The sequence below is a fragment of the Medicago sativa genome, chromosome 1, assembly GCF_051527215.1.
Source record: "Medicago sativa cultivar Bolivia chromosome 1, Bolivia_mono, whole genome shotgun sequence".
NCBI classification, from domain to species: Eukaryota; Viridiplantae; Streptophyta; class Magnoliopsida; order Fabales; family Fabaceae; genus Medicago; species Medicago sativa.
This window is the reverse complement of record NC_140749.1, coordinates 29,997,249-30,019,047: the sequence shown is the minus strand read 5'-3', so window position 1 is coordinate 30,019,047 and position 21,799 is coordinate 29,997,249. Positions and strand designations below refer to the sequence as shown.

General features: G+C 32.2%; 2 long non-coding RNA genes and 1 pseudogene across 3 annotated transcripts; 1 reads left to right on the top strand and 2 right to left on the bottom strand.

Moving 5' to 3' along the window:
* Nucleotides 1-7,294: 7,294 nt before the first annotated feature.
* On the top strand, nt 7,295-7,936 carry LOC146954153 (uncharacterized). Its single transcript, XR_015011906.1, has 2 exons — nt 7,295-7,505; nt 7,616-7,936. It is a non-coding gene; the product is annotated as an uncharacterized LOC146954153 (long non-coding RNA).
* LOC146954152 (uncharacterized) lies at nt 7,439-9,317 on the bottom strand. The gene is made up of 2 exons (XR_015011903.1): nt 8,458-9,317; nt 7,439-7,638 (listed from the first exon to the last, which is right to left on the bottom strand). It is a non-coding gene; the product is annotated as an uncharacterized LOC146954152 (long non-coding RNA).
* A 9,071-nt stretch (nt 9,318-18,388) lies between these two features.
* Nucleotides 18,389-20,132, bottom strand: LOC146954151 (AT-hook motif nuclear-localized protein 20 pseudogene; annotated as a pseudogene). Its single transcript, XR_015012049.1, has one exon. The product of XR_015012049.1 is annotated as an AT-hook motif nuclear-localized protein 20 pseudogene (transcript).
* Nucleotides 20,133-21,799: the final 1,667 nt, after the last annotated feature.

Here is a 21,799-nt window from a genome sequence, read left to right as displayed (position 1 = left end):
CAAAAATGGATTATATTAACACCGACAGTGAAACCACTTCAGCACAAGATGTACCAAAGGGTCACCCCTCAATGAGAACAGTCAAACAATATTTACAAAAGTTCGGTCAGTCGATACCCAAACATAACATAGGGTTCGACCACCACATCTGAGTGTCATGCACAAATGAGGCGTTATTGGCATTTAGCCACCACAAAGAATGAAATTTAACCTTGTCTAAAAGTTGTTCTATGGTTTGGATGTTATTAAATATTCTATCATTACGAGCATTTCAAACCACCCGGACACTAAGTAACCAAACAAGCTGAAGGAAGGATCTGCGCTTCCGTGAATGCCCTGTATAATGAATGAAGTGATAGAAGTGGTCACAAATGTCATTAGGATCAACACCTGCAACCCCAATCCAAAACCTGATATGCCGCCATAAAGGAGCGAAACCGGCACAATGGAGGAACAAGTGCGCCGCTGATTCGTCGTGACTGCAACCCACAATACACCCTACGTTGTCTGCGTTGATGATACCTCTTCTGACAAGATTGGTCTTGGTTGGTAACCTATCCCGCATCAACCGTCAAGCAAGAATGGACACTTTCAATGGTACCTGCTTATGCAGACAAGATCATTCATGCCACCCAGTGGGGGGTCATTCGGAGTAGTCAGAATGTGATAGACACCGCTCACAGTGTAACCCCCTTGGATGTCTGGATTCCACTGCCACCTGTCAGAAACATCAAACTGCAAAACAATATTATAAATAAGATTCCTACACTCCTCCACCAACTGCTCCTCCCACGCCCACAGCCTCCTCCTCCAACTCCACGCCTCTCCTCCATCTTCCCAACCTAGATTAAACATTTCAGCCACCGTACATAATTTATTGTTCGATAAATCAAAAAGGCGACTAAACCTCGAACAAAACGGAACATCTCCTATCCATTGTTCAACAACTTTTGTGACAACTCTCTCTCTCATACTCTCATTGTACTTTTATTTCTCTCTCTTCCTTTTTCTCTCTCTATTGTTATTGTCCAATAGAAAGAGAGTAAAAAGGTTGTCACCAAAAGTTGTTCGAAATTGGTTGTCAAAATATCATTCCTCTTCTAGAAAGAACATTTCTTTTTTATAATTCATCCGACTCTTCTTAAACTAAATATGTACTTTTTATTAGAGAAATTTAACTCAGATTTAATTTTCATTTCAAATTAATATATGTTGGTTACTCAATAAAAGTTAAATTGGATATTGTTGGTATTACATTGAACGCTTAAGCTCAGCTTTCTTATTCTGTTATATTTCATGTAGTCATATTTACAAACAAAAAACAATTTTTAAAGATCATTCAATATTCAATGTATTTGACATATATTATAGACAAAATATATTATATATTTAATGAACATTTTTTTGACAATTTATTTATTCAATGAATTTAAAAATTGTTTTTTTATAAATGTGTCTAATGAGTGTAAGTGTTGTTGTTTGCATAAATATCGAAGGAAAATGTGATTTAGTTTGTTTCCCCCGTGTCATCTCAGACTAACTTTGTTCAATTTGTTTTTCGTCCTTCACCTCAAAAAAAAAAAAAAGTTTTTTATCCATATAAATCATCCATATTTTTAGTTAGTTTATAAATATTTTGCCTTTTTTAATAACAAATGTTAATAATTAAATGTTAGATTATTTTTTCTCATTTGTTTGGGTTGGAATTCATAACATCTAACTTCTTATCTTATGAAATCAATTGAACTATTCGATCTCCATCTATGAAAATTCTATCAATTTCAATCCCTATATTTATAAAAATCTCGGTGATTTTAGCTTATACCTTTCACAACTTTTTGTCTCTCTGTATGAACTAGAAACAACAATTTTTTTTCTTCATAGGAATTAAAAATGGTTATAAATATGGGTCTTATTAACGAGTATCCTCGGGGTACTCTTTAAGCATTCTAAAAGAAGAAATTATTCCATAAAAAAGTTAAATATTTCAAAAAAATTATCATTTAAAAGTCTTAATTAAAGAGTGCTCATGAGACACTAGTTAACATCTCCCTAAAAATATAAACAGGAACTACAATTAAAAAGATTCGTGATTTTATAAAAAACATATTTAATCCTATAAATCCTTTCAAAATTTAATCCTAAAAAGTAGTGTTTGAGTCAATAATTTTTCTTTTATTTTTTGTTCACAATAACTCATATATTTTCACATATTGACTCATGTTTTATCCTCATCTGTTTCTATATTTTGACTACCGTTTTAGCCTTTTTATTCCAACAAATTGACTACTGTTTGAGCATGCCTTTTAGTAGATTGACTTCTATTTTAACTTATCTAATTTCTATGTAAATTGGCTCTGATTTCATCTAGTCTTATCACGAAATTTGATTTGAGGTACATAATTCCAAATTTCCAATGTAATTATTCCTTGTTTATGATTAGTATTGCTCATCTCATAACACAAATGCAGTCAGCACATTTTGTCTAGATTTGACTGTATGTTTTTTCTTATGTTGGTTGTTTCAAAACTGGAGGGTGTACTTTCTTGCTTAGGGTTGGATTTTCTTGAGAGAGTCAACTGAAATTATTTTATGTACGGTTAGACCCAAAAAAAAAAAAATTATGTACGGTTATCCCAATTTTTCCTTATAAAATACTTTGTTCATTAGAGTATCTCATGCACCTAGGGGTGTTCGCGGTGCGGTTTGGTTCGGTTTTGAGCATAAAAGTCATCCAAACCGCGACATAAAAAAGCATGCGGTTTGGTTTGGTTCGGTTGATTTTTAAAAAGTCATCCAAACCAAACCAAACCAAACCATTGCGGTTTGGATTGGTTCGGTTGGTGCGGTTTATCGGAAGATAAAAAAATATTACATTAACTCTAATATTGCAAACTTGTTACAAAATAAACATAGGTCATTTTATTTTGTTGTTTACATGATAAAATATGATTTTACATGAATTGCATAGATCCTAAACTTTTAGTTTCAATACCAACATTATATTGTTCTGCCTTAATATAATCATGTATTACCTATGTCATAAACTGGCAGAACATACCACCAAAGTTATATGACTGATCAAAATAGGTAAAATTATAACTAACCAGATTAAAATCAAACACAACTTATGTCAAAAATCAAATACGACTGATTGAAGCATAATTAAAAAAAAAAATCATGGAATCATTGTCATTCATCACTCAAAAGAGGAAACAAAACAAGTGTATAAAGTTACATACAAATTATAAAGTCACTCATCACAACATATATAGACAATACATAAAGTTACATACAAATTACAACTAACCAGATTAAAAACCAAGCAAATCTTATATCAAAATAGGTAAAATTGAGAAGAAACATAAGCATGAAACAAATTACTGGGAAGAAAAGAAAACTAATTCACCGAAAATGAATTGAAGGAGATGGAAAGGAATTAGAATCGAACCTGATGGTGCAACAATGAGAAAATCGAAATAAAAGAGATTATTCTTGGGCTATGTAATTGGGCTAGTACAAGTTTAAGTAATATTGATTATTCTTGCGGTTTGGTTTGGTTTGGTTCGGTTGTTGAGATGCAAACCGCAAACTAAACCAAACCGCGCGGTTCAGTTCAAAAGTCATCCGAATTCATCCGAACCAAGTGCGGTTTTTTGCGGTTTCGATTTGGATTGGTTTGGTTTGCGGTTTTTCTATTGGGTTGGTTCGGTTTTGAACACCCCTACATGCACCTATTAATATTATTTTCCTTTTTTATTTGGAATAAATTTTAGCTTATACAGTATAGATCAAAACTTCATTTAAACTTAAAATAATTTTGTTTTTATTTTTTTAGGGAGCCTAAAGTTGTTTTTTTAAATAACCCTAAAGGTGATTATCTTTAGTTATTTTTCAAGTATATATTTTGCAGTTTCATCTAATATGGACATAACACTTGATTTTAATTTACTAATAATTGTTGGTCCACATGATTTGCAGTTTTAAGTATATATTTTGCAGCTTCTTCAAAAAAAAAGTATATATTTTCCAGATCTCCACAGTTTTTAGTAAAATATCACTCCCTTTCGCTATGTTCAAAACACATGATTTTACTCCTTCAAAAAAAAAAAAACACATGATTTTACTAAAAATTGTGTAAAATATCACTCCCTTTCGCTATGTTCAAAACACATGATTTTACTCCTTCAAAAAAAAAACACATGATTTTACTAAAAATTGTTGGTCCACGTTTGATACTTTTTTTTAGTCTCTTCTACTATTTTTCATACTAAGCAACTTGTATACTATAAAATATTATATACTTTTTACTAAAAGTGTTATCCCACAAAATTTTATTCTCTTTGGTAGATACAGTAGAAACTCTTTAATTTAATACTCGGTAAATTAATAAACTCTCTAAAATAATAAATTTGTCCGGTCCCGACTTGGGCCAATGTAAAAAATTGAAAAACTCGATAAAATAATAAGATAATAATTTTTCGGGAGATCCCTTTATAATTTTCGGTCCCAAGAAAATCATAAATTAATAATTCATAGAAACTGAAAAAAATATATTAAGAATACATTGAACACATTTGTTCCTCTTGTTTACATTTACTGTACTTTAAAAGTCATTATTGATTTCCAATGCATATGAACACAGTAGTTACTAATTTACGTTGAGTCTCAAGGTTCGCTGCAACGTAATTCTAAGAGGCATAGACTAATTTGCCTTTTTGTTTGGTATGTACAATATAATTACTTAAAAACTCTTTAAATTAATAATTATTAATTTATCGATAAATTAATAACTCTCTAAATTAATAAATTTCTCCGATCCTGACATTATTAATTTATAGAGTTTTAACTGTATATACTATAGATTACATACCTCCAACGATCCTTTAAACTTACATGTTTATAATGAGTTAATACTTTAAGTTTTCTTCAGAACAAATTGGTCATTTAAATTTTTATTTTGTTATTATAAATTAGTTTTTTTAAGTCATAGAATATTTACACTGTTATCTATTTTTTCACCCAACTTCGTTAAAAAATGTTTATAAACCATTTAACATTGAGGTGGTAGATCCAAAAATACTTATGACATCAAACATGACTACTTACTCACATTTTCTTCTTGGTTTTGAATTCAATCCTAATTTTATAGACAAATATTTTACAACAATATTATAAATTAAGTAATCAATCAATTTCATTTCAACTCAAGACTGAATATTACACCTTTGAATCCTAATTTGGTGGTGAATTTGAAATACCAACTTAACATTAAATGTATAAACACTTTTTAATTGCGTTTGACGAAAATATGATCATGATGCACATATTTTCTGACTTAAAGGACCAATTTGTAACAAAAAAAAACTTAAAGGACTAACTTTATAAACATATAACTTAAAGGATCACATATGGTATTGGACCTATATTATATCAAGAGTTGTTCTATTTATTTAATTTCTCATAGAAAAAATGTTCTATCTATATAATAAAAGTTTTCTTAAATATTGTCAATTGTATTTAATGGCAATGAGAAGAGTTTGTTTTGCGAGTGGAAGGTTTAGCAAGAGTAATTCTTAGTTGGTCACATGACCACATGGTCACAACCAACCAATAACTGACACTTCATCACATTTAAAGAGAGGAGAGAGAGTGACCAAATCCAATTTCTTGGACCTGTGACCACCCAAGAATATTCGTTTAGCAATCAATCTCGATGTTGTCATTTCTTGTTCGTTGTTCTTTATAATATGTCACCCTCTAAAATTTAAGTCAGGATCTGCCACCGCAACCACTAAGAGCACCTCCGGATGGAGGTATTTCATTGAGTTTGACAAGTTGGCACCTGGTTTTTCACTAGTTCACTCCTCGAGACCAAAGGTTTAACAAGGTGGCATGAGAGTTACCTCAGCAAGTGACGATGTACTCAGAATGAATTTTAATAAAATAAGTATAAAATACTAATATGTTATATAAAATTATGAGACTTAATATGAATTCTTTAAAGTTGGACAATCAGAGAAAAATGTGAGTGAATTGCTTTAAGATGATGTGGTTTAATAAGACCCACAAAATAACTTTGGATTGAAGATCAACAACAAAGTAGTAAAATAATTAAAACAAAGTTCTTTTGGACAGTTCTAAAACTTATCAAAAAGGTGTCTGAGATATTGATTTTTTTCCCTTTACAATCATATAATCAATATTAATTATTGAATATTATTTGCAAGTGACATTGAAAGTTGTAAAGAAATAGAGAAGTTGCATACGATGACTCTATAGTTTTTTAGTATGTTAATGGTGTGAAGTAACTGTTGGTTTTGCAAATAACTAATTTTCACCATAGAATAAAATTGACCACCTTTGTTGGATCTCTCACAACCACATATTTTTCACTTATAAGGATCGAAATCTCAGACTTTACTTAAAAAATCTAGGGTTAAATATGTTTTTGGTCCCTACGTTTTGCACGATTTTGAGAATAGTCCTTACATTTCAATAAATGTTTTTAAAATCCCTACATTTTTCCCCCGTTAGCGTAAATACTCCCTGCTGTCAAATTTCTAACGTGATGCCGATGTTGGCGGTTCAATCTCGCCGGAAAACGGCGGAAAACTTCACCACGATCTTTCTCTACAGCGTCGTAGATGCAGATCGCCGATGTTCGTCACGCTTCCGGTGAAATATGTTGGTTTAGAGGGGAATATTTGGAGGCCGAAGGCAATGATGTTATTGTTGAAAGCGCTTGTTGTTGCAGGTGTGGAAGGTGTTGTGGTGGAGATTTGGTGGGGTGGGGTTGAACTTGTTGCGATGGATTGCGTTTCATCAACATGGCATTGATGGCAGGGACCAATTGCACTAATGGAGGAAAAATATAGGGATTTCAAAAACATTTATTGAAATGCAGGGACTATTCTCAAAATCGCGCAAAATGTAGGGACCAAAAACATATCCCTCTTAATATAAGAAAAGAAGATGCTGTGGAAAATCAATTTTTACCCTAACCTTTGCTTCTGCCACGTCACAATATTAAGGGTAAAACATGTCTAAAATTTACTTTTACTAACTAAATGATATCACTTAACTACAATGATGTCATCTAACTAATAATAAAGTCATTTTTGCTTTGTTTGCTCTTATAAACAAGACTTCCAATTGAATGGGAACCGCCTGTTATTAACAAAGAAATGCACATTGTTGCTTTTGAACTGAATGACACACCACATCAATAAAAAATATCATTATTTTCACTGTTTTCAACATTTACTTTCCCAATATTTTTGGGGGGCAAACTCTTAAATTTAAATTTCAAATTTCAAATTTCAAAACTCTTTTATATAAGATACAATAATCTCACAATATCATTCTATCTGGTTTTCTCTTTCTCACATTTTTTCTCACATGTCTTTCTTCATCTCATCCATTTTTCTAATCTTCATTTTATTTTTTTATGGGCAGGATATGTTTCTTTCTAGATGAAGAATACTAATAAAGAAAGAAGATGAGTAAGACAACAATAACATCTATATTTTTTTCTTTGCAAAATTTTCCTCTTCCCTTTTCATGTTCTTCATAACATAATCTTCAACTGAGTTTACTTTCTTCTTTTGTCTAGGTACATGAACATCACAAATTCTACTGCACAATATATCAAACATTCAAATCCAAACTATAATAAATATATTATTTCATATCTACAATGAAGATTTGCATTATGCACAAATACTTGTGTTCTTGCAAAGTTTTTCCTTGGTTTTTCCTTTGTTTTTTAAACAGAACAAATAAAGAAGAAAAAAAGACGCATATCACTATGAAAAGAACAAACTGTGTGTGTTTTTGTGATAGTATGGGTAAGAAAAGCAACTAGAGTTTTTTAAATGGAATATCACCATTAAAGAACTTATTGTATGATATTAATTTATTTTTTTTCATTCTACTAGAAGAGAGAACAAAGATTTATAAATAAAAAAAGAACATGACACTTTTACGAATCTGGTATTGTAAATCTCTAACAATCATACTTTTTTTTTATGTGAAAAAAAATAGTAAATGGAAAATAAGAAGAAAAAAATTAGTTGGATAATGTAAGTCGAGTCAACTAATTTTATTTAGCAGCAACAACATATGCTTCCATTTTTCTACATTAAAACATAAAATTGCTAAAAAGAAACAAAAATATTCTGCAAAGAAATTGTAGAGAAAAAAAAAACGAGTTACAAGAAAATAAATACAAACATAGTGAATAACTTAAATTTACTTGTGAAATTATATTTTCCAAAAGAGAACCATTTGTATAAACCAAAATCAATACACATAATACATCTAGAACAAATAAAAGTTAAATTGCTCCAGATCTAATAGTAGTATTTGTTTTTACAAAATACCAGGCCTAATTAAAAAAAGAAATTACATATTCTGAAAAAAAAAAAAAAAAAAAGCAGAAGCATATCTTCATACATCTCTAAATGGAGAAGAACAAGATCTCGTGTGGTTAGAGGCCGTATCGTGAAAATAATAGACCTAATAGAGACCTGGTGTTAAAATCATGGATGAGCTCTCAATCAATCAGAAATGGAGAATTTTGGATGGAGCTCCGGCGATAGTTTCAACATTTTGAAACACAAAAGGTGGAAAGAAAATAACTGATGGAAAGAAAAAGGAAGAAATAAATCTGGTTTGACCATTTAGGTTGGTGGAAGCGGCCACAAAGACGGGTGGAAGCGGCTAGGGTTGGTTGAGAGAGAAGATGAGATCTATGATTCCCTTTCTCTATAAGTGAAGAGAGAGAAAAAAATAAATAATGAAGATTGTGTTTGTTTTGCTGTCAAATAGGTGCAGTTAAAAAATAAAATAAAAAATCAAAATAAAGGGAGAGACCGTGAGAAAGAGATAGGAGAATAATTAAAAACAAATAAAATTGTAAGATATTTGTTTTTTAATATGGTTTTTTTTTGTGTTGTTTTTGTGCATAAAAAAAAAGGGTTAATTATGTTTTTGGTCCCTACAAAATTGCAACCTTGTAAGTTTAGTCCTTACTTAATTTTAATAGCATTTTTAATCCCTACAAAAAAAAAATTTACTTATAATTTTAGTCCCTGCTAAAATAAATTTTGTTTAATTATCCTTAAACTCTTAAATTTTTTAACGATTCTTTTTATACAAGTTTAGAACACTATGAACGGTTCATTTACTAAAATCTATAATTTTTTAACATGAAATAAATTAAATATGAATTTTTTAAAACGACAAAAGTTTAAGATATAAATAACAAAAATATGGACGTATAAATCAAATTTTTGCGATATTTTTTTCGGATGACCTTTTAATAACGCTCTTAACACGCCTGTAAAAAATTGTTGAAAAACTTAAGAGTTTAAGCATAAATTAAACAAATTTGGATTGAGTAAGGACTAATATTGAGTGCAGAAATTTTTTGTAGGGATTAAAAATGCTATTAAAATTAAGTAAGGACTAAACTTACAAGGTTGCAATTTTGTAGGGACCAAAAACATAATTAACCCTAAAAAAAATTGTGTGATTTTTTTTTTTAGAAAGTGTGTGAGTTGAACGTGTAGAATAGCGAGGGAGATATATAATTAGAAAAAAAAATTATTTTTAAGATATATTAATTATATTATGCGTTTAATGATATATGATTGAGAGTCAAAAACAACTTTACACACACAGCTAATTAAAACATTTAAAATTATTATATCAATTTAGTTTATGTTAGAATTTAAATGCTTTAATTGATTGGGTGTGTACAATTATTTTGGACCGTAACAACCACCATTAATCTCTTCTAATATTATATCATAGACCGCTAAATTCAAGATTACGTACTGCCACAATTTAAAAGTCATTGACCACTATTTATACAAATAAGTAAAGAACAAGTAAAATAGTATACAATTTTTCCCTAATATATTTTCTGAATTAACTCAAATAAACGGGATAAATTGTCATTAATATATTCAGGGCCGGCCCATAGCCCGTCGAGGCTGGGCTACGGCACCGGGCCTCCAATTTTTTGGGGCCCAAAATATTTTTTTTTTAATATTTATGACACTGAAAAATGGTTATATATATATATATATTAAGAGCAAATAAAATCATTTAGATCAGTGTGCTCCAGTGGCGTGGGTAGCTTTTGTTAAGTGCAAGGTCATGTGTTCAAGTCCCACCAAAGTATAATTTTTTTTTTAAAATGACTTATTTATTTTTTTTGGGGCCCATAATTTTTATTTTTTTTTGCATCCCTTATAAAACTAAAACTGGGCCTATGAATTTGTTAAGACGGCCCTGAATATATTTCACTACGTAAAATTTAAAAAACATAATTATACACATGACATTTATCTTTGAAAAAAATTAAAATAATTATCATACACGAGACAAGTCATCAATGACGTAATTTTTAAAATTATTATTATACACGAGACAAGTTGTCAATGATACAAATTTCAAACTAAATACTATACATAGGGCAATTTGCCACTGCTAAATGTTTAAAAAAATTATTATACACGGGACAAAGTCACTACTATTACAAATTTTAAAATAATTATTATGCACAATAAACTTGGTCACTTTTTTTTTGAAAGAAAAAGTTGTTTATCTTAAAAATTTAAAAATTAGTATTATGCACGGAACATGTTGTTATCGATAAAAAATTTAAAAAAATTATAACATAAGAGACAAGTCGTCGCTGATATAAATTTTAAAATAATTATTAAACATGTGACATGTCATCACTGATATATATTATAAAATAATTGTTATACACATGATAAGTTGTCACTGATAAATTTAAAACTTATTATTCACTGGCCAAATCGTCACTGATACAAATTATAAACATGACATGTTGTCCTTGATAAAAAAAATTAAATAATTATTATGCATGTTACAAAGTCAACAACGATATAACTTTAAAAATAATTATTATACATGGGGAAAGTTGTTGGTGATACAAAATTTAAACTAAATATGATACATAGGACAATTTGCCACTGCTGAAAGTTTAAAATAATTATTATACATGGGACAAGTCTTTGCTGATACGAATTTAAGAATAATTTTTATACACAGGACAAGTCGTCACTGATATAAATTTTAAAATAATTATTAAACATGAGACAAAGCGTCAATGATGCAAATTTTAAAATAAATATTACACATAAGACAGGTTGTCACTATTCAAAATTTAAAAGTAATTGTTATACACGAGACAAGTCGTCATACATATAAATTTTAAAATAATTTCCATCAAAATAAATAATTAAATTACTAATGTACATGGAACAAGTCGTTTTTTTACATGGTTGGTGGCTTCGTCCGTTTACTATTCTCGGCATAGGTTAATTGTTAGTTTCTTTGTTGTTTTGTCCGCCATTGCGGATTGGCTTTGCCATGTGATTATATATGTGACACTGTTTGAATTCTGGTGTTTCTTCCTTAGCACACCTTGTGCTGGGAAGGCCATTTTGAGGTGGTAATACAATTTCATTTTAGCCTCTTAAAAAAAAAAAAGTCGTTTTTTTAGAGATACATTGAACAAGTCGTTGTTATTACAAATTTTAAAATAATCATTATGCACAATAAAAGTGGTCACTTTTCTTTTAAGGAAATAGTTGTCACTCTTAAAAATTTAAAAATTTGTATTATACGCGGGATATGTTGTCATTGATAAAAAAAATTTAATTTTTTTAATACTAGAGACGAGTAATTGCTGATATAAATTTTAAAATAATTATTAAACATGTGACATGTCATCACTGATATATTATAAATTAATTTTTATACACGGTACAAATTGTCAATGTTAGATTTAAAAATTATTATTATACATGGGCCAAGTCGTCTCTGATACGAATTATACACATGCCATGTTGTCATTGGTAAAAAACTTTAAAATAATTATTAAGCATGTGGCAAGTCATCAACGATATAATTTTTTTTTTACAAAAAAATAAATAAATAAAGATTATACACGGGGCAAGTCGTTGATGATACAAATTTTAAAATAAAGATTATACATGAACAAGTTGTCATTGCTAAAAATTTAAAATAATTATTATACACAAGACAGATCTTCATTGCTAAAAAGTATTTTTTAAAGTTTCTTTTCAAAGAATGAAAGAAATATTTTTCCAAGTTGATATTTTAATTTGGCAAACATATTTCAAAATCATATATGTTGATATTGTTTTTTGGAGAAAAATTATATAAGTTGATATCATTATTGTGTAAACTTGCATATAAAAAAACTTGAAATTAAATAAATCATCCACACCAACGGGTACCCGTGCGGATGCACGGGTATCTTACTAGTTTAACCCAAAAATCTATATCTATTTCCACTTAGATCAATGTATAATAGATTGAATGTGATGTTTTTACGAGTCGAATAGATATTTTAAGATAAGAAAAAAGTCTATTGTACGTAATTAATTCAAATTTCTCTTTGAAAGTGAATATATTTTATAGGTCAAATAGTTCTTTTTGTCCTTTCAGTTTGACAAAAATATCAGATTAGTTTTTTTGAAGTTTTAAATAAGTTCTTTAAGTTGTTAATTTAATATACCTATTTTAAGTTTTTTAAGTTTTTAAGTTTTAAATAGGTCTTTAAATTGGTAATGCTGCGTTAAATTAACAACGTAAAGAATCTATTTAAAACTTAAAAAAATTAAAAGATTAATCTGGTATTTTTGTCAAATTTAAATGACAAAAAATATATGCGGCCTATTTTATACTAGGCAAAAAGATATTTAAGTACTTAAACTATTTGGAAACAAACCTAGTTAGTATCCTTAGATTTGATTCATTTAACTATAGATAGAAATAGTAGACCAAAATGTGTAGACTAGAATTACATGAGTTTATTTTATATATATAATATAATTTTATTCACGAACAATTTTTTTATTAGAGATACTTTTATTAACTAAGCAGTAAAATCACCACAAAAAAAAAAAAAAAAAAACTAACCAGTAAACTGCTGCTGAGATGGATTCAAATAATATAATGAGCAGACAGGAAGCAGAGAGATATAAGAGAGAGAAAGAGATGAAGAGAATAAGAAAAAGCAAAATAGCTATATTTGCTTTCATGATGTTTTGCAGTCACACAAGCAAAGTACACTAGCAAAGCTTAAATTCACAAACCCTAAGAATCAGTTATGCTGTGCCTTGAAATATAAAAATATAATTTCTTAGAGTTTTATGGGGAAAATTGTATGAGAAATTAATATAGAGAAATAGAATTCAATTGATATTTCATTGATAATAGGTGCAAATATATACAGCTAGTTTATAATACAAATTGGTTAAAATTAATGACGCCTAGTAATGCTAATAATAACAAATAATGTACAATGATATTGCTAGAGTAATTTTAGGAAGGCATATAACTGAAGATCAGCACCTATAATGATATGGATCGTTGACTATATACAGCTGGAGATTAGTGTGAATTTAATGCGCCTATACGCCCCCGCAAGATGGAGGAGGGATCAACGACTCCAATCTTGGAAGTAAGGAACTCATGTTGTCTTCGAGAAAGTGGCTTGGTGAGAAGATCTGCAAGTTGGTGACTGGAGGGAACATGAGAGACTTGAAGTTCGTTTTTAGCAACAAGTTCGCGAACAAAATGATAGTCTATCGCTAAATGCTTCATTCGCGTATGAAAAACCGGATTCGCACACAAATAATTGGCACCAATATTATCAGAAAAAATTGTTGGAGGTTGAGCTATGTCGATACCAAGTTCTAGTAAGAGTTGTTGCAACCATAATATCTCGGTGGTGGTTGAGCCAATGGCGCGATACTCTGCCTCGGTTGATGATCGTGCAACTGTGGATTGTTTCTTACATGACCATGATATGGCATTGGGACCAAGATAGACAATGTAAGCTCCTGTGGATTTTCTATCAACTGTGTCACCGCCCCAATCTGCATCACAAAAGGCGGTTAGACTAAGAGTTTTAGTCCGAGTCAGATGCAATCCATGTGCTATTGTTTGTTTGAGATACCGCAATACACGTTTGAGTGCCTGCATATGGATGACACTGGGAGCCTGCATGTGTTGAGATAATTTATTCACGGCAAATGCAACATCAGGGCGAGTTATAGACAGGTAGTGCAATGAACCAATGATGCTACGATAGGAAGATGGATCACAATTGGGTGTGTCAACATCAGATGTGAGGGAGCACGAAGTGGACATAGGAGTGAACACCGGTTTAGCATCAATCATGTTACCTTTGACTAATATATCTCTGATATAATGTTGTTGAGAAAGAAAAATACCGGTGGGAGTAGGAAGAAGTTCCACACCAAGAAAATGACTTGGGCTGCCCATATCTTTCAAAGAGAATTTATTGGCCAAAGCAGTCTTGAATTTTTGAAGAAATGAGGTGGCGTTACCTGTAAGTAAAAGATCATCAACATATACCAGAAAGTATGCCACAATATTTCCTTGTTTATAGATGAAAAGAGAGGGATCAGTTTGAGATTTTGAGAAACCAAATTCCACAACAAATGAGTGAAGTGCATTGTACCATGCACGCGGGGCTTGCTTGAGACCGTAGAGGGATTTGTGTAGTTTACATACATGGTTCGGATAAGTTTGATGAATAAACCCCGGTGGTTGCGACATGTACACCTCTTCTGATATTGTGCCGTTTAGGAAGGCATTGTTTACATCCATTTGCATGAGATCCCAACCTTTGGAAAGAGCAATACAAAGAACCAGTTTTATTGTTTGAGGCTTGATTACAGGACTAAAAGTGTCTTTATAATCAATACCAGGGCGTTGGTGAAACCCCTTAGCAACCAAACGTGCTTTATAACGAGCAATTGAGCCATCAGGATTGCGCTTTAAGCGAAACACCCATTTGTTTCCAATAATATTAAAATGAGGCTGAAAAGGGACCAAGGACCATGTACCATTTTGCATTAGAGCATTAAACTCGTCAGACATAGCTTGCTTCCACTCACTATGTTGAAGTGCTTGAGTCACACATGTTGGTTCTGCAGGTGATGGTAATGGATATTTGGTGACAGAAAAAATCTTCTTTGGTTTGAATATGCCATTCATCCCACGAGTGGTCATGGGGTGTGTCGTGGTTAAGGATGCCGGACGAGACACCTCAGCAGCAGATTGGGAAGAAGATAATGTGCACTCCGTCGTTGAGGGTATAAGAGATTCTAAAGGGGATGGGTTGGAAACACGTGAAGGTGGTGTGATTGGGGAGGAATTAGTTGTGTGTGGGATTTGGGAGTTGGATATGGAAGGAGTTTGGTTTAAGTTTGAAGCATAATCATGGGTGGTACTTTGAGAGATATGGTGTGTAGGTGTGTGTTGAGATATATTTGGTGAATGTGTCGTAAGTGTAGGTGGGGGAGGTGATGTGGGAATAATTGGTGAACTAATATGGGGATTGGTTGGATTTGGAGAATTAATGGTATTGGATAGAGTGATGTGTGTGCCTGATGAAGATATATTTGTTAAGGGTGGAGAGTTAACATGATGGGGTGAATTTATGGAATTAATTGATTTTGAATGGGGAGTAGTAAAAGTCAATGGAATGGACTCATGAAGGGTTGGTTGGGATGATGGTGACGTGAATTGATTTAGGTTAGTAGAGTAAGGAAAAACATCTTCCACAAACTGAACATGTCTAGATACATATGTTTTGTGGGATTTAAAATTATAGCAAATATAGGCACTTTGAGTTAGACTGTAACCAAGGAAAAGACAAGGCTCGGACCGAGGTTCAAGTTTGTTGTTTGTGTAAGGTTTCAACCAAGGAAAACACAGACATCCGAAGGTTTTTAATTTAGTGTAATTGGGTTCTTGGTTAAACAGGATATTATAAGGTGTGTTCATGTGAAGTCCTTTGGTGGGCAAGCGGTTTATTAAGTAAGCGGCTGTTTGGAAGGCATGGGTCCAAAAGTTGGATGGAAGGGAAGCTTGATTTAGTAGGCACCGAGCGGTTTCAGTTAGATGGCGGTGTTTGCGTTCAGAGAGTCCATTGTGCTCTGGGGTATGTGGAGGGGTAGTTAAATGAGTGATGCCATGGTTTTGTAAAAAGGATCGAAGTTTGATGAATTCACCACCATTGTCAGAGTATAAGGTCTTGATTTTATGGTTAAAGTTTCTTTCCACCAAGTTTTTAAAAATGGGAAAAATTGTTGAAACATCGGATTTAAATTTCATTGGATATAGCCAAACATATTTAGAGAAATGATCGACAAAAATAATGTAGTACCGAAAACCATCAATGGAATTAACGGGAGCAGGCCCCCAAACATCAGAGTACAAAACTTCTAGTGGGTAATGACTAGATATAGAGGACTTAGAGAAAGGGAGCTTATGGCTCTTATTGGAAAGACAATCAAAGCATTTGTTATATGATTCACCGAAGGAAATATTATTGGTTTTGAGTGCATGTATGAGCGTTGGGTAGGCAGGGTGACCAAGGCGTTGATGCCAAAGCTTGAGCGTGGGTGTAGTGTGGGCAAGAGAGGTATGAGGAGTGGATGTAGGAGTGAACTTGTACACATTATCTTCATTCAACCCGCGCAGAAGTATCTCCCCCGTGCGTAAATCCTTCACCTCGAAATGCCAAGGAAAAAATTCAATAGAAACATTATTAGTTTGGCATAACTGGGAAACAGAAATTAGGTTCTGAGTGACAGTAGGAACACATAAAATATTTGATAATTTTAAGTGAGAAGAGGGAGTGGAAATTTTGGCAGAACCAATATGTGTGATAGGTAAGTGTTTACCGTTTGCAACTTGCAGATTATCAGATCCATTGTAGTCACTCTTGATGGACAAATTTGCCATGTCATTTGTGATATGATGGGAAGCGCCGGAGTCAAACAGCCATGATGGAGGAGGAGGCGGATAAGAAGGACGCGTGGCTTGAGCAACATGAGCAGAAGGATTGCGGGGTTTGTTAGGATAACCGTGGATCTTATAGCAGGTTCTGGCCGAGTGACCAGATTTTTCACAGTATTGGCAGATAACCGAAGCTTTCTTGTTGTTTGCATCAGCAACGTGATTGTTAGAGTTGCGGCCACGGTTGTAAGTGTTGCCTTGTCGACGACGCTGAACATGATTAGCAGTCACTGGGAGAGACGTGTTCAAGCGTTCTTCACGTTCGAGGAACATTTCAAAATCAACCAACTTGTCATATAACTCATGAAAGAGTATTGGAGAGTCTCGTGTGCGAATAGATGCTGTAAATTCGCGGAAGGATGGTCCCAAGCCATTGAGAGCATAAATGACCAGATCAAGGTCATCAAGTGGATGTCCAATAAGGGATAGCTCATCACTAATGGACTTAATGGATTGCAAGTAAGAGGATACCGATTGCGTACCCTTGGAGATTGAACTGAGACGCTCCTTAAGGGACATGATGCGAGAGCGAGACCGATTGCTGAAGGCTTGCTGGAGTGCAAGCAAGGCATCACGTGAGGTATCGGCAGAAGCCATGACAGAGCGGGCCTCCGGATCACACGAACCAAGAAAAGCAATGTACAATAGCTTGTCTTGACGGATCCACTTGGAATAGGCAGGATTAGGCACTGTTTTACCATCAGATTGAATTGTTGCAAGGGGACAAGGGGTGTCACCAGTGACATATCCAACAAGGTCACGTGCAACAAGAAGGGAATGAATTTGTTTATACCAAGCAGGGTAATTAGAGGAGTTTAGTTTAATGGGAAGGTGAGTGGAAGTGTTGGACTCTAGTAACTCTTTTGGTTCTGTGGTAGCCATTGCTAGGATCGTAAAAAATGCTGTTAGGCAAAAAATGAAGGATGATACCATATAGAGAAATAGAATTCAATTGATATTTCATTGATAATAGGTGCAAATATATACAGCTAGTTTATAATACAAATTGGTTAAAATTAATGACGCCTAGTAATGCTAATAATAACAAATAATGTACAATGATATTGCTAGAGTAATTTTAGGAAGGCATATAACTGAAGATCAGCACCTATAATGATATGGATCGTTGACTATATACAGCTGGAGATTAGTGTGAATTTAATGCGCCTATAATTAATAACTTATGAATCTTTTTCTATTTATTATGTTTTCCTTTCCAGCAAAATATAAAAAATAAAAAAATAATAATAAAAACTAGTAGTGATTGATAGAAGAAACTATATTTAAACAAGTCCAAGAAAACAAGCTTAAACTTCATATCTCCAAAGTCTTGTGAATAATAATTCCATCATGTATTTAATGACTAACAAATTCATCAGTAAAATAATAATAAAATTAAAAAACAAAGCAACCAACAAGGAGTAAAAAAATACTTGATCATGGAGAATATAAACATGATAATCAATTCATCAGAAATCAATTAAAAAACAAAAAAACCCATCATCATCTTTTTTATTCCAACCAAAACACAACTAAAAAGGAAACACACAGAAAGTTCATACTTAATAATCATATACACATACATAGGGAATGATAAAATCATATAATAACATTGCTTCCTCTTCTCACTTCTCATCACATTTTCATCACAAACACTATAATACTACATATATATTTATTCCATTACTCTAAAAACACTTGATAACTCCTTTCTTCAATTTCTTGTAAGTTGTAATCATCTCATATTTTTCAGTAGGGTGGCCTAATTCCATGAGGCCATGGAAAAGCTTCATGTCCCACATGACCACCATTAGGAAGAAGATTTGGTGGCAAATTATACAAAGGCATAGAAGATGGATCTGGAAGGTGGCCAGATTGCATGTGGCCCCCACCTCCGCCACCGCCACCGCCACTACTTCCAATTCCAGGAGGAGAGGAATTACCACCACCAGCAACATGATGTCCTCCATGGACCCCACCACCACCACCACCTTCTTCCTCATCTTCTTCAAGTGGCAATCTTTCATAAGTAGCATTAGCAAAAGTAGCAGCAATAACCATAACAGGTCCAGCAGCAATCAAAGGTCCAACAACACTTCCACCAACAACTTGACCTTGTCCACCGGCTAAGTACACTGTGAGTCCGGTTGCGCCTGGAGGAGCAGGTCCCGGTAGAAAAGCTCCGGTTAACGATAGAATATCAAACCTTCCATGAAGTGCTACAACAGCTCCTGGTGCTGCTGGTTGTCTAAGGGTAACATTTGCAACTGATCCGCTACCACTTAGAACACAAACGCCGCGTTGTCGCCTTCTTGCAAACTGGGCTACACTTTCAGCTACATCTGCTCCAGAGGATACTTCCATCACATGACTTTTCAGTGAATTTGGACTGTCTCTTGTTACGAAGATTGGTGGTTTTGGTTTGTTTTTTGAACCTGGTGGTCTTCCTCTTGGTCTTCGGTTTCCAATTTCAACTGCACCTTCTTTTGGTTCATCGTCGTCTCTTTCTTCATCGTCTTCTTCATCTTCTCTTCTTTTGGTTTCGTTGATGAAAAGTTCGGTGTGGGGACGTTTGTTCATAAAACCAGGTGGATTACCTGACGGGTGGTGGGGATGATCCACCACCCCAGGTAATCCTACCTGATGTCCTGTCCACCACGGATTAGCCAGAACTGCTGTTGATTTTTTACGATAAAGTACAAGAGATACTCAAACCCAAAATATAGAGGTAAGAAAATAACAATACCAGAATTTTTGTTTCTGATGAGAATTTTCCTTTTCCTTTTCAGGAGAAGCAAAGAAAATAAGAAAATGATGGTGATGTTATTGTTTAGGTAAGAAAAATTCAATTTAAAGCTCAAAGTTTCTTCTTACAGATAGCAATTGACTTATTCTATATTGGACTGCAGCTTCTTCTTGCAACTTGCTGGGAAAATTGGGTAAATAGAAGTTTTTTGTTTTGTCTATTTTGATTTTAAGAGATAAGGAAAGTCAAACCTTAACAACTCATGATATAAGAAAAACAAAGGGTTTGTTCTTGTGTCTATCTATCTATTACCTAAAAACAAATTATATGAAATACAAAGATGCTCTTTCACTAGCTACACAGATAAATTAAAAGAGAGAGAAGAGAAAGGAAAAACTAAAGAGAGGTGCTTAGAAGTTAGAGGTGAGGAATTAGATTCAATGACTCAAGGGAATCAAGTAAAGGAGTGTGTGTGTGTGTGATATGAAAGTGAGATTAATTATTTATTAATTAAGTAAAAGAGATGGTTTCATCATAAGATGCAAAAGGACTTAGTGATGGTTGATCAGACGATTATCATTAACAGGAAGTGTTCTTTATTATTTTAATATTATTATTATTATTAACATTATTTGATTTGTTTTGATTTTAAAATTGTAATATTAAGAAGTGATATTAGTGGACACAACAAATACGCTAATTATGAAATTCAACTCATTTAAACTTTCATTCACAATTAAAAAAACATCGAACGGACGTAAAATTAAACCTCTCACAAAATCATGAACGAACATAAATATACTTTATGTGATATCGATTAAAGTTCAAAGAAGTAATACAACACTTTCATACAATAACAACAATCAAGTCTTATCCTATTAAATATGATCGGCTACATGAATCAAAAAACACCATAATGTTCCAAAGAGATTTGAATATATAATTCCTTAAGCCTACAAGGCAAGACTCTTACTACTCGTTAGTTATTTGCAACTAATTGTAATGATTAAAAAAAATTGTAATATTTATTATTGAAAATAAAATTTTAATTGAAGTCCTTAAAAAATTAATTAAAGGGTCAAATGCATCATATCCCTTAATCAATAGTTGCAGTGGTACATTCCGGTTCAATTTATTGAAATAAGCACTTTAGCTACTTTCATATGTATTGTTTGTGGCAACTTCGACTTCAATTATAGTTTTTATTTGTTTAAATAAGTTTTTCGCCTCTATAAATATAGTCAATTTCGTTTTTAGTTCTGATAAAAAAAATTGACATGTTTTGGTCCCAATAAAAAATTTCAACAAATCATCTTAGTCCTTGTTAAATTAAAATTTGTTTAATTATGCTTACACTTTTAAATTTTTGAATGATTTTTTAAAGACTTGTTTAAATCATTATAAAAGTTCATCTCCAAAAAATTTGCTCAAAATTTTCATTAATTTTATCTTGAAATTTTGAAGTTTAAAAAAATTTATATTTAATTTATTACATGCTTAAAAATTCTAATTTTTTATAAAAGAGTTTCTTATAATGTTCTTAAAATTTCGGTATTTTTTTCTCGTTATAGTCACAAGATTTTGGACACATGCATAGAAATACATATAACTTAGTTATTTTAAATTATACATTATTAAATTTTTTCTTTTTCAACCTAGTATTTTTTTTATAAATGTGTCTAAATTTTGTGCCTAGGAGTTTCTCCTCGTTTAATTAGTATTAGGAACTTATCCATTTATTTGTGTACGATTATAGCTTTTTATGTACTTTACTCTAATTTCACTCTTTGATTGTGTTTTTTCTTCCTTTGCTTTCTTGTTTATGAAATTATATATAGTTGCCAGAATGGCAACAATGGCAACATGATGAACATACAAGTTTCAACAAGCTCTGCCTTTTTTTATATAAAAAATAAAAAGCAAAAGCCCTTTCTTTGGGAGATTATTTGAAATTAGGGTTTTGTGGGGTAGCGTGCAAGTTGCCAGGTGGGAGCACGTCATTTTCTCGGTTCACTATATTAATTCATCAATGTTTGATTTGAGGAGTAATTCTTATCAACCTAATCCATTCAGTACGTACTCGTACACATACACATACATATGTGTATAAATAATTGACTACGTAGACTTTTTTTCTTCTATAAA